The 13,404-nt window shown below is 45.7% G+C and overlaps 1 protein-coding gene and 1 pseudogene across 3 annotated transcripts in view; one reads left to right on the top strand and one right to left on the bottom strand.

The window, feature by feature from the left end:
- LOC124805514 (DNA-directed RNA polymerases I, II, and III subunit RPABC3) overlaps window positions 1–13,404 on the top strand; it is a 496,564-nt gene that overhangs the window by 275,826 nt on the left and 207,334 nt on the right. The window lies entirely within an intron of this gene.
- On the bottom strand, window positions 12,892–13,008 carry LOC124728466 (annotated as a pseudogene).

Raw genomic sequence — 13,404 nt, 5'->3', positions numbered from 1 at the left:
TGTACCAGGTTGCGTAACGGCACCTTATTACTAGAAACTGAGAATGCCTTTCAGGCACAAAAACTGCTTCGGGCCACCCTCCTGTACACGTTCCCTGTCCGGGTGGAGGCCCACCGAACTTTGAATTCGTCTCGTGGTGTGGTCTATACTGGCTCCCTCGACGGATTGACTGACGAGGAGCTTCAATCATTCCTCGCTGAGCAGGGCGTGACGGCTGTCCATAGGGTCATGAAAAAGGTCAACAATGACCTTGTACCGACCCGGACAATTTTCTTGACCTTCGATAGTGTTAAGCTGCCATCGCGCATCAAGGCGGGCTACGAGGTTATTTCTGTTCGCCCCTATATCCCGACACCTACGCGCTGCTACCAGTGTCAGCGTTTCAATCACACTCGACAGTCTTGTTCCAATGCGGCTAAATGTGTCACCTGTGGCAGGGATGCCCATGAGGGTGACTGTCCACCTCCGTCTCCTCGTTGTGTGAACTGTCAGGGTGACCATGCCGCATCCTCCCGCGACTGTCCTGTCTATAAGGAAGAACGCTGTATCCAGGAAATTCGGGTCAAAGAGAAAGTGTCCACCTCGGCTGCTCGCAAGCTATTGGCTAGTAGGAAGCCCCCGCTGCTCCCAGCGGGGAAATACAGTACTGTCCTCGCCTCTCCTCGGACTACCCGGGAGGTAGCAACCCAGACATGCGATCTGACCTTCAGCACCACGGTCGTCCGTTCGGCCAGTGCTAAGATCGCGCGGTCGACGTCTCCTCTTCCTCCCATCACCCCGCAGACACGAGCACCTTCTTCAGCTTCTGCTAAGACGAAGACACCGAAGTCAGATGCACGGGCCTTCAAGAAGGAACCATCCCGTGCAGACTTCCTCCGTACCTCGACCTCACAGCCTTCGACCGGTACTTCCACTACACGTCCTTCCAAAAAGGCGCATAGGAAGCACAGTTCTCCTTCCCCGCCACGGCGCATTTCTTCTCTTGCGCCACCCAGCGGCTGCCGCCCCAGGCCGTCATCCGTTTCGCCTGGCCGCACCGCTGGTCGCCGTACATCTGGCCGTTCACTGGCGGAGGAGGCTCCCCCTCCCGGCCATCCTCCCGAGATGGCCGATGACCCTATAGACCCAATGGACGATGACTGTCCGCCTACTGATAGCGGCGGCAGTGCTCGCTCGAAGCCAGGCCCTAAGCGGCCTTCGAGGTGACCACTTCTCTCATCTTTCTTTTCTTACAATGGCACTTATTCACTGGAATATTCGCAGCATTCGCTCCAACCGAGAGGACTTGAAGTTGCTGCTCCGCTTGCACCGTCCGCTTGTCGTAGCCCTCCAGGAAACGAAGCTACGCCCATGCGATCAAATTGCCTTGGCACACTACACCTCTGTGCGTTTTGACCTACCCCCTGTGGTAGGTATCCCAGCTCATGGAGGGGTTATGTTGCTGGTCCGGGATGATATTTACTACGATCCCATCACGTTGCACACCGGCCTGCAGGCAGTTGCCATCCGCATTACTCTCCCCACTTTTACGTTTTCCTTTTGTACCGTTTACACTCCATCGTCATCTGCAGTTACCAGGGCAGACGTGATGCAACTTATTGCTCAGCTACCTGCACCATTTTTGTTAACTGGTGACTTCAATGCCCACCATCCCCTTTGGGGCTCTCCAGCATCCTGCCCGAGGGGCTCCTTGTTAGCAGACCTCTTCAACCAGCTCGATCTTGTCTGCCTCAATACTGGCGCCCCTACTTTTCTTTCGGACACATCTCACACCTATTCCCATTTAGACCTCTCTATATGTACTCCCCAACTTGCACGCCGGTTTGAGTGGTATGCACTTTCTGATACATATTCGAGCGACCACTTCCCGTGTGTTATCCATCTCCTGCAGCATACTCCCTCTCCGTGCTCATCTAGTTGGACCATCTCCAAAGCAGACTGGGGGCTCTTCTCTTCCAGGGCGACCTTTCAGGATCAAACCTTTACCAGCTGCGATCGTCAGGTCGCACACCTCACGGAAGTCATTCTCGCTGCTGCTGAATATTCCATCTCTCACCCTCCTTCTTCTCCACGTCGCGTACCGGTCCCCTGGTGGACCGCAGCATGTAGAGACGCTTTACGTGCTCGTCGACGTGCTTTACGCACTTTTAAACGCCACCCTACAGTGGCGAATTGTATCAATTATAAACGATTACGTGCTCAGTGTCGTCGTATTATCAAAGAAAGCAAGAAAGCCAGCTGGGCTGCTTTCACAAGCACCTTCAACAGTTTTACTCCTTCTTCTGTTGTCTGGGGTAGCCTGCGCCGGCTATCTGGCACTAAGGTCCACTCACCAGTTTCTGGCTTGAAGGTCGCGAATGACGTCCTTGTGGCCCCTGAGGCTGTCTCCAATGCCTTCGGCCGCTTTTTCGCAGAGGTTTCGAGCTCCGCTCATTACCACCCTGCCTTCCTCCCCCGCAAACAGGCAGAGGAGGCTAGGCCACTTACCTTCCGCTCCTCGAATTGTGAAAGTTATAATGCCCCATTCACCATGCGGGAACTCGAAAACGCACTTGGCCGATCACGGTCCTCTGCTCCAGGGCCAGATTCTATTCATATTCAGATGCTGAAGAACCTTTCTCCTGCGGGTAAAGGTTTTCTTCTTCGTACATACAATCGCATCTGGATTGAGGGACATGTTCCCGCATGCTGGCGCGAGTCTATTGTTGTCCCGATTCCTAAGCCGGGGAAGGACAGGCACTTGCCTTCCAGTTATCGACCTATCTCGCTTACCAGCTGTGTCTGTAAAGTGATGGAGCGAATGGTTAACTCTCGATTGGTTTGGCTGCTCGAGTCTCGACGCCTACTTACCAATGTACAATGTGGATTTCGTAGGCGCCGCTCTGCTGTTGACCATTTGGTTACCTTGTCGACCTTCATTATGAATAACTTCTTGCGGAAGCGCCCGACCGCGGCTGTGTTCTTTGATTTGGAGAAGGCTTACGACACCTGTTGGAAGGCGGGCATCCTCCGCACCATGCATACATGGGGCCTTCGCGGTCGCCTCCCTCTTTTTATTCGTTCCTTTTTAATGGATCGACAGTTCAGGGTACGTGTGGGTTCTGTCCTGTCCGACACCTTTCGCCAGGAGAATGGGGTGCCACAGGGCTCAGTTTTGAGCGTCGCTCTCTTCGCCATCGCGATCAATCCAATAATGGATTGCCTCCCAGCTGATGTATCAGGCTCCCTTTTCGTGGACGATTTTACCATCTATTGCAGCGCGCAGTGTACACGTGTCCTGGAGCGCTGTCTTCAGCGTTCTCTTGACCGTCTTTACTCCTGGAGTGTCGCCAATGGCTTCCGTTTTTCTGCCGAGAAGACGGTCTGTATTAACTTCTGGCGATACAAGGAGTTTCTCCCACCGTCCTTAAGACTCGGTCCCGTTGCTCTCCCAATCGTGGAGACAACCAAATTTTTAGGCCTTACATTTGACAGGAAACTTAGCTGGTCTCCACATGTGTCATATTTGGCCGCCCGTTGTACCCGTTCTTTAAATGTCCTCCGTGTTCTCAGTGGTCTGTCGTGGGGAGCGGATCGAACCGTCCTACTTCGTCTATATCGGTCGATCGTCCGCTCCAAGCTGGATTATGGGAGCTTCGTATACTCCTCTGCACGGCCATCCATCTTACGCCACCTCAGCTCCATACAACATCGGGGTTTACGACTTGCGATCGGAGCATTTTATACCAGTCCCGTAGAGAGTCTTCATGCTGATGCTGGCGAATTGCCACTCACCTACCGGCGCGATATACTGCTTTGCCGGTATGCCTGTCGGCTACTGTCAATGCCCGACCATCCATCTTATCGTTCCTTTTTTGACGACTCTCTTGACCTTCAATACGGGTTGTATGTCTCTGCCTTGCTACCCCCTGGAGTTCGCTTTCGTCGCCTCCTTCAACACCTTAATATTTCACTCCCTGCATCCTTTCGAGTGGGCGAAAGCCGCACGCCTCCTTGGCTCCAGGCTCAGGTCCGCGTTCACCTCGACCTCAGCTCGCTCCCAAAAGAGGTCACCCCCGGTTCGGTCTACCACTCCCGTTTTTTGGAACTTCGTTCGAAGTTCAACAACATGACTTTCATTTATACAGATGGCTCTAAGACCAATGACGGGGTCGGGTGTTCCTTTATTGTCGGGGCACAAAGTTTCCAATACCGGCTCCATGGCCATTGTTCGGTCTTCACAGCTGAGCTCTTTGCCCTCTACCAGGCTGTTCTTTACATTTGCCGCCACCGACATTCTGCTTATGTCATCTGCTCAGATTCCCTGAGCGCCATCCAGAGCCTCAGTGATCCGTACCCGGTTCACCCTTTCGTACACCGGATCCAACGCTCTCTTCAGCAGCTGGTGGACGTCGGTACGCCGGTTAGCTTTATGTGGGTTCCTGGCCATGTCGGTATCCCTGGGAACGAAGCTGCAGATGCCGCGGCCAAGGCTGCGGTCCTCCAGCCTCGGACAGCTTCTTGTTGTGTCCCTTCGTCCGATTTTAGCAGGGTCATTTGTCGGCGCGTTGTGTCGTTGTGGCATGCCGACTGGGCTGCACTTACCGACAACAAGCTTCGGGCCTTAAAACCTCTTCCCGTGGCTTGGACGTCCTCCTCACGCCCTTCTCGGCGGGAGGAGGTCGTTTTAGCAAGGTTAAGAATTGGACACTGCCGGTTCAGCCATCGCCATCTGCTGACGGCTGCGCCGGCGCCGTTCTGCCCATGTGGGCACTTGCTGACGGTTAGACATATTTTAATGTCCTGTCCAGATCTTACCACACTGCGCCTCGATCTTAACCTGCCTAATAGTTTAGATGCCATTTTAGCGGATGACCCACGAGCAGCTGCTCGTGTTCTTTGTTTTATCAATTTGACGAACCTCGCTAAGGACATTTGATGATGTTGTTTTAATCTTACGCCTGTCAGTCTGTCTTTTATTGTGTTTTCCCTTTTAGTTGTTGTTGTCAACTTGTGCCTCGCGGTGCATTCTTAGAGTAGTCAGGGCGCTAATGACCATTGACGTTGTGCGCCCGAAAACCACAAAAAAAAAAAAAAAAAAAAAAAAAACTCGAAAGACATGAGGTTGTTTGCTGCAAAATGACAACCACGCATTCTGTGAGTTATCTGAATAAATTTCTAACACTCCAGGGTTGTCAAGTCCATTTGGTCTCACGCTGTATGTAATGTTACCGTTTACGAGTGTTAAATTAACATAAAATTAGCCTTGCTCCTCAGCTAACTGAATGCAAATACCCCCCTTGTTCTGAAACGATACACAACCATCTCGGTTTGTCATCTGCTATCTTGATTTTTAGTACATCTCTTGACTCTTACGCAGTTACACAATTCTATAAGCAGTGTCGCTTCCCGTGTCTTCCGTGAAATGGATCATTACATACAATCTTAGAGTGATAATTATATTCTTTTCTTGAACATAGGGATGCTCAATGTAAATGTACGATGAGTTATTTATAATTATAATTTTGTTTTGAATGCAAAACCAAAAAGAAAAAATCCATACGGAACAAACCTGAGGAAGTTATAAGATTCGTATACTTAGAGAATTTTTTAAAAATGTACGGCATTTGATAAGCAGTGGTACCTCCAAGAAAAACAGTTGCTTCATGAAAATCTAGAATTATAGGACTATTTACAAAATAGTCCACTCGAGTAGAGCGCACAGGAATACTGTACCTTGGATATTAACTGACCATTATTAACTACTAATAAACTGAGTTCCTATTGGCCAGTTTGATTGCCAAGTATTGTACAGACGTGCCGTGTAGCTGCTCTGATGCCCCTTCGTTCTGTAATTCGTTTTTTTTCTTGCTCTGCTTATACGCGAAACATTACCGACTGTAATTTTTACGGATCCATCACACCAAAGCTAGAACCCGAATTTCTTTTTTGTTGATGCAACTCACACATATAGCTTTCTGTGTGACATTTGTTGTTGTTGTTGTTGTTGTTGTTGTTGTTTATATTACGATTGGCACCAGTATTTAATGCGATGATGATACAATAACATTAACGCTACCTAGCACTTCCTGGGTGTGCACTATTCACAAAAATTGTCACAGTTTACTGGCTGAAGTTCTCGTTGTGTAGATGATCTAATGTTAGCTATTCTACCTACAGCAGGAACTTGTGCTGCTACATATGCGGCTGCTATGTGAGTTAAGACACCATTTGCACTGTTAGCAGAATGCCACTTGCTGAACAAGATCTCAAACCTATTAAAAAAAAAAGAAATAAGACGAGTTGTAGCTACACCGCTGCGGGTTTTAGGGACATACAAATAAAATGTGATTCATCAAAAAGAATGCTAGATTTAGTACCTGCCATGAATTTTTCAGCTTATACTGCTAATTATAAAATTGTAGATGGCACCTTAGGTGGAATAATTCTTGCCATTTCTTTTCATTGATCTTTTGCTTGTCATCCGCGTCACCCTTACAACACTACAGTACGTCGACGATATTCTATGCCTCATTTTGATTTTGCTGTCGTTCATGACAATCCATCCTAGGCGTAAATTTCAGCAAGATGATGCCCACCCGCATAAGGCGAGAGTTTAAACTTCTTGTCTTGGTGATCGCCAAATACTACCTCGGTCATCAAGGTCCCCGTTTTTCTCCTCCTTTGAGAACGTTTAGAGCATTATTGGCGGGGCCTTCCAGCCATCACGGGATTGTGACGATCTAACACGCCTATTGGACAGAATTTGATAGGATATCCCTCAGGACACCCAAAACTCTGTTAACAACAGCAAACCGAATAACTGCTTGCATATAAGGGCCAGAGGTAGACCAAACCGTTATTGACTCAGTTTGTGAAGCTCGTTTTCCTTGAATAAATCATCCTATTTTTCTAAAATTTTAATCATTTGTCTGATAGTCACCACATCTACCGATTTCCGTACCATTCGGATAATCCTCCGTAGTGCGTCTTTTTTTATTTTTTATTTGTGTATGTTTTCGTAGATTGTAAATTATAGACACAAAGCTTCCTCGTGAATCAGTCTATCTATTAGTGAACACCCGATCGAAGCCCTTGCAGTAGTTTGTGGGATTAACCGTTACACAGACATAAAAACGCGGCGGAGGACTTAAATGATATTTATAGATTTATGAGCATCAGCAAAGGTACTGCGGCTTCTGCTAGACAGCAGACTGTCTCGCACTGAACGCATGAATCATATTGTTACGAAATCAGAAATAGCTCTGAAGTCTTAGGTGCTGTAAATCGTGTGTGGTGGGGAGTCCAACCCGACATTCTCATCATCTTATACTATGGACCAGTAGATACTGTAACTAACTACTTGAATTTCCTGTGTATAAATGACCAACAGTATATACTACAAAACAACATGTACTTCAATTTCGGACTATCAGGCGAAGCCAAGGAGGCGTGATGTCACCTCCATGCAACATCCTTCTATCAGGAAACTACTAGCAGAAAAATTTGTGCTTTAAATATCCCTAATAACAATCGTTTCATGATACCTAGAACAAATCAGACGATCATCTTGTTAGTAAAAGTCTTCTGATGGCTCAGATTCACGTTTCCTTTCACACAGAAGAATCAAATACTACAATGTTTAAGTAAAGAATATGAAACGGTCTGTCTGTCAACGTGACGTCTTTTACCTGCCACTCAGAATCCGTCAGGTCAACAGTTTGGCTGTAATAATGACCTAAAAAGCGGATGGCCAGATCTGACATCCAAAACACATGAGGGAATTCGTTGCGCCTATTATTGAGTTAGGTCGGAGCAAAAAGTTCCAAATGCCGTAGTTAAGTTGTGTTTGTTCAGCAGAAGTAACCGCAATTAAAGAAGTTACTGTATTTGGAATCGAAAAAGGAAGCTAAACATTAATTCTGACTGACTCAGGAAGTACTTTGAAGCAGCTAGAGCATAGTAAGTCGAAGAATGATAACTGTATTTATGAGGTAGTGGAAGTAACAATGAAAGCCAACAAAGAAAACAGTATAATGTGATTAACGGAGCAATCCGGTTTTCTGCAAAATGTAGTACATGCCTTCGCAAAAGACAGCATCAAAGAAGGGGCCCGCTATTTACACAACTTACTAAAGAGGCATACGAACAATGGGAACTGTAGTGGCAGATATTGCTAAAGAAAAAGGGCTTCTCGTTGACTCCAGTCCAGCTCACTGTTCCAAGAAAACCGTGGTACATCCAGAAGAATATTGCGAGGAGCTACATCAGTTACTTGAGTAAGGTCGGAACACGCATGTTTTCTTGCATGTCTCCACTGCATCACTGCATGCAGCGAACGTCCAGAAGACGACAGAGATCTTAACTACATCATTGTGAGATCTTGTAAATATGCTCCAAATTAAAATAAACTTGGGTAAAACTGTGCAAGAGTGTAGATTCTCTTGACAAAAAATGAGTAATAACAACCTGGAAAGTATGGTTTAAAAGCACGTTACCTTGATGAAGTGGATATAAATCTGACTTACCAATAGTGACATTTTTAATATTATATATGTATAAAAAATATTAAAAGTAAATTTAAATAAAATTATTAGTGCGGGAACGTTTTCGTCAATGAAGAAACTGCTGTATACGTGGAAGACTTATAAATATATCCTTTTCTTAATCAGAATACGGTACGAAAGGAGTTTTGTGTCAGAAAAAGGTGAAGGGAAAATCAATTTTCGCGAGGCATACGCTTTATCTTGTAATCCATTAACAAAACATTATCATTCAACTACTGATATGTTACGAAGCAATTAGATCGTCAAGTAATGTGTGTTGTTGGACACAATTCCGATAACGTTAGCGTCTGACTGACGTAAGAATGTGTGTTTCAGTATTGCACGGTATGATGAAAACAATTTATTTTACACTTTTGAACATTTATGTTGCATCACCATTTCTGTTACGACATCAGCAGTTTTCGAACATAAGTCTCCATTTTATGATAAATAGTATTTAAGTTAATGGCTGTGATCAGTGTACTATTACTACACATCTTAAAGTTTCGATGAAACTGAACTAGCTTAACAAATAAAATTTCTCATATGTCTCTAGCTTATGGTCTTCAGCCGTGTATATTGAATATAGGGGATGGGTGCTTCACAACTCCATGGACGTCTTGCGGCCACTCACTTTTTTAGTTAGACCAGGTATAGACGTCGTCGTTAATATGCTCGGCTGTGAAATGTGGGCACCATATACTATTTCAGGCTTTTGAGGAGAACGAGGCCGTTTTACCACTTGGAAAACGGCGTGGAGTCTACTTAGGGTATCTTTGAGAATAGTCATTTACGGTTGACTGCAAAATGATTCTGCTGCCTCCAACGTAGTGTTTGCGTAAGAACCGCGAAGACAAGAGAAATAATGGCTCTTTCAGAGGGATATAGACAGTCGTTTTTCCCTCGTTCCATTTGCGACTGGAATAGAAATGTCAATGACATGGTACCCTCTGCCATATACCATGCGGTTGCCTGGAGATTATGTACGTAAATGAAGTGTATATGCAGATGTAGGTTACTTGAGCAGAGGACATGCGGTTCATCTAACATTTTCTTCCTTTCTGTTTCCTTGCGGTTCCCTTTTCATTTCACACAGAGCGAGTTGTCATCAATGTTTGCACGACGGTCTCTCAAAGATTGGTGTCTTTTTCTGTAATAGTACACAATTTTCTTTATGTGATACTGTATCGGGGGGTCCGTGACAAATTTCCACAAAGGAACGCAATCATAGGCGCGCAGTGGCTGTTCCCGGCAAGAATGAGGCGTCAATTTTCGCTTAAACCGTGCGAAGATGTATTCATTCTTCGTTCCATCTGAGCTTTTGTGCCTCGTGATGAAGCAGCAGCAAATAGCCTAGAGTGAAATTTACAAACTTTTCCACGAAGTCATCAGTGCGTGTGCCTTTGTGTTATTAAGAATACTTGTAACGCATAAATTTCGTCACGTTTATATCGTGTTCGTTCTCTCTTCTTACCGCTACCTCACCCCTTTCTTCCGTCTTTATTGGCATCTTTCCACCGGAGACGACAAACAAATTGTAGCGTTTGCTGAACAACATTCTGCATCTATAAATATATTCCGTAAGCCATTGAACAGGAATGCTAACGATTTTTCTGTATTTCTGTTCCTTAGTTGAGTAAGAATGCTAACGATTTTTCTGTATTTCTGTTCCTTAGTTGAGTAATGGTTACAGAACTTACCGTGTAGTAGGTGCCTTTAAGGTGAGTCTCCATTCGTAGAACGAACAAAAGAATGTACGTAGAAATCTGGAGATATCAGAGGGTGTAGAGAGTGACGATAATGTAAAATGATGGGTCTTGTGCACTCTGGCGAAAGTCTAGCGTTATTGGCACCGTCTGCGTGAATGTAAAATCGGGTGATTTACGTGTCAAAGGGAGCTCATAAATAAATTCCTATATTGCTGGATACTTAACGGAAGCTACGGAGTTTGTTATAACCATGGTACCATGTGAGGGACATAGAATTTCACGACGATTCTGTGTTCAGGAACGGAATTTCTGATCGTAAAAGTATCTGTGAATATGTACATGGAGTTTATAGAATGGCTGTAGTTCGTAAATGAACACGATGTCCGAAGTAACTCTCGCCAACACTCACCCTCAACAGTGTTCACACAATGCTGTCGCTAGATGTATGCACCTAATGGCAAATTCTACCGTATCCTTCGCACACCTCACAATTAAAAACTATAGTGCTGCCCGACGGCATTTGTCGCATTGTCAATCATCGGATGTACAGTACATCCCTTTCAGTAGAAGAATGTAGTGCCATCATCTCTTATCTGTATATTCACACGATATTTGTTGACCCTTACAAAGTGTAACAAGAAAGCAAAATTGCGAATTGAGTAGCGTAACCACATCAGTAATTTATTGTGACAAAACATATCCTCTGACTTCATCCATTGAAACTATTGTAACACCTCTAATGTTTATGATTTTGACCAAATTCTTGTGTACTAGGACAAAAGGGTTCAAATGGCTCTGATCACTATGGGACTTTACTTCTGAGGTCATCAGCCCCCTAGGACTTAGAACTACTTAAACCTAAGTAACCTAAGGACATCACACAGATCCATGCCCGAGGCAGGATTCGAACCTGCGACGTAGCGGTCGCGCGGTTCCAGACTGTAACGCCTAGAACCGCTCGGCCACTCCGGCCGGCTACTAGAATAGTAACAGGTGAAGCAGTTAGAGGTGAAAACTTGAAATGTTCGCAAAGTGTGTGTAAAAATTTTGGTTTCTACGAGATTTTTTTATACCATGTCGTCTCTTGTTTCCCAATGTCAGCCACACATACGTGTTTGCTATTTCGATACTGACGACGTTGAGAGATGCCATACCTTATAAGTTCTTTAACTTTATTAATAGTAAAGTTAAAAACACGGCTAGCAATATCTGTGGCAGTGATAAAGACTCCATCTTCCAACAGAAAGCTTCGTAGCAGTATTTGTCGTAGAAACGGATCACATGGAAACATGTAGTGATGTCCCCTTTAATCTTTGTGCAGCGCCCTTGATCGATCCACACTAAGGGGGGGGGGGGGGGCAATTGTGGGTTGAGATGGGAAAACTGCGTAGCATTTGTGAATTTTAATGATGACTGTGGCAACTTCTACTTCAGTTTCTGTCAGCTGTTACTCAGTACCCTTCCTTTTTTTCATAAATGAAAATGGTGGAAAATTAGGGCTTATCGCCTCATCGGTAATATGACTTATAGATACGGAGTTGAGTTGTGCACCAGAATAGGGACTGGTGTTGTCACGAGCATATCTCGACAATTACCTGAAGGAACACGTAAGAGGAGGTTGCTGGAGAGCCGGGGTGGCGTAACAGTAGTTGTTGTTGCAGCCCGGTCACGGCAGAACAGGCCGCTGGTAATTAACTGCGCCGCGCCGGCCCGTTTTTCTTGTTCGCTTCGTAGTCGGACTCGCCGGCAGGCTGGAGGCGCGCAGAGTTGCGCGGCGGGTTCCATCGCACGCCTCTCACCTCGCCTGATGAATGACTCAGCCGGCTATCACGGCAAGTGGTAGCCACTCGAGCGCCTCGCGCGTCACTTCTGTTACCGCCGACGCTGCTGCCAAAGACTGCCCTCGTGGCCTGCCAGCCCTTAGCCCCCAAGATTTTGACAGATTCGCGACTTGTGAAGTAAACATAAACTACCCGCGGCAGCTGCCACTCTGTTTCTCCGTGCCTATGTTGATAAATTGAGTACCTCTGTAACAGTTTCATCTGCAACAATTCTCAAACGGCTATAGTTTCAGTTTTCGTTTTACTTTCTCAAATAACGATCTCGTTCACTCGTCTCCCAGGTGCCCTATTAACTGGCGTAGTGACGTCGGACAGTTTATTAGTAATGTCTTTTGTGGAACTGCTCGCGATTTTAAATTGGAACATTCTCGCGCCCGTAGAGAATCTGTTGGAAAAGTTAATTTTCTCTCTTCCTGAATAAACTATATCTTAATCAGGGTGAATCTGTTGTTTACTCTTTTTAAAGCCGAGAAATATATTAATTATATCTGTCGCATTCTGTGGATCCCACGAAGCATGATCTCGGGAATGTGGACAGTAGTCAAAGATGTAATTACATTTTAAGTAGAATACAGTGAAATCACATAACATTACAAAAGTCTCTAGTAATACGTAGTACTCCGTCTTCAGGCCACGAGTGGCCTACCGGGACCATCCGACCGCCGTGTCATCCTCAGCGGAGGATGCGTATAGGAGGGGCGTGGGGTCAGCACACCGCTCTCCCGGTCGTTATGATGGTACACTTGACCGAAGCCGCTACTATTCGGTCGAGTAGCTCCTCAATTGGCATCACGAGGCTGAGTGCACCCCGAAAAATGGCAACAGCGCATGGCGGCTGGATGGTCACCCATCCAAGTGCCGACCACGCCCAACAGCGCTTAACTTCGGTGATCTCACGGGAACCGGTGTATCCACTGCGGCAGGGCCGTTGCCCAGTACTATATAGTGCTAATTATAATTATCAAATAACTAAAAACATTAAATTTGAGCGGTTGCATGGAGGATGGAGGTATTCCTCAGTGGAGTAGGAAAGTTCTTTAATGCAGTCTAAAATTACACAACATTATCTATGCGACTTAATCTGCTCCGGTATATTGTTGAATACATTCGTGCCCATATGTGAGTGTTCTCTGCTAATGCTAACACTTTGAAGTAAAAGTAGTTTTTGATATTAGTGTTACGTTCATGCTTTTTCACTTTTTTGTGAAAAAGGTTTGGTACTGACGAAGGAAGATGCAAAATTTTTTGAAGACGTTTCTGTAGGACGCTCTCGAATTAACACAAGACATAATTCCTATAGCGCGCCTCCATATTCTGAAAAACTTCCTA

This window comes from Schistocerca piceifrons, chromosome 1 (genome assembly GCF_021461385.2).
Source record: "Schistocerca piceifrons isolate TAMUIC-IGC-003096 chromosome 1, iqSchPice1.1, whole genome shotgun sequence".
Taxonomy (NCBI): domain Eukaryota; kingdom Metazoa; phylum Arthropoda; class Insecta; order Orthoptera; family Acrididae; genus Schistocerca; species Schistocerca piceifrons.
The sequence above is the reverse complement of the archived record's forward strand: the minus strand, read 5'-3'. Positions and strand labels throughout refer to the sequence as shown.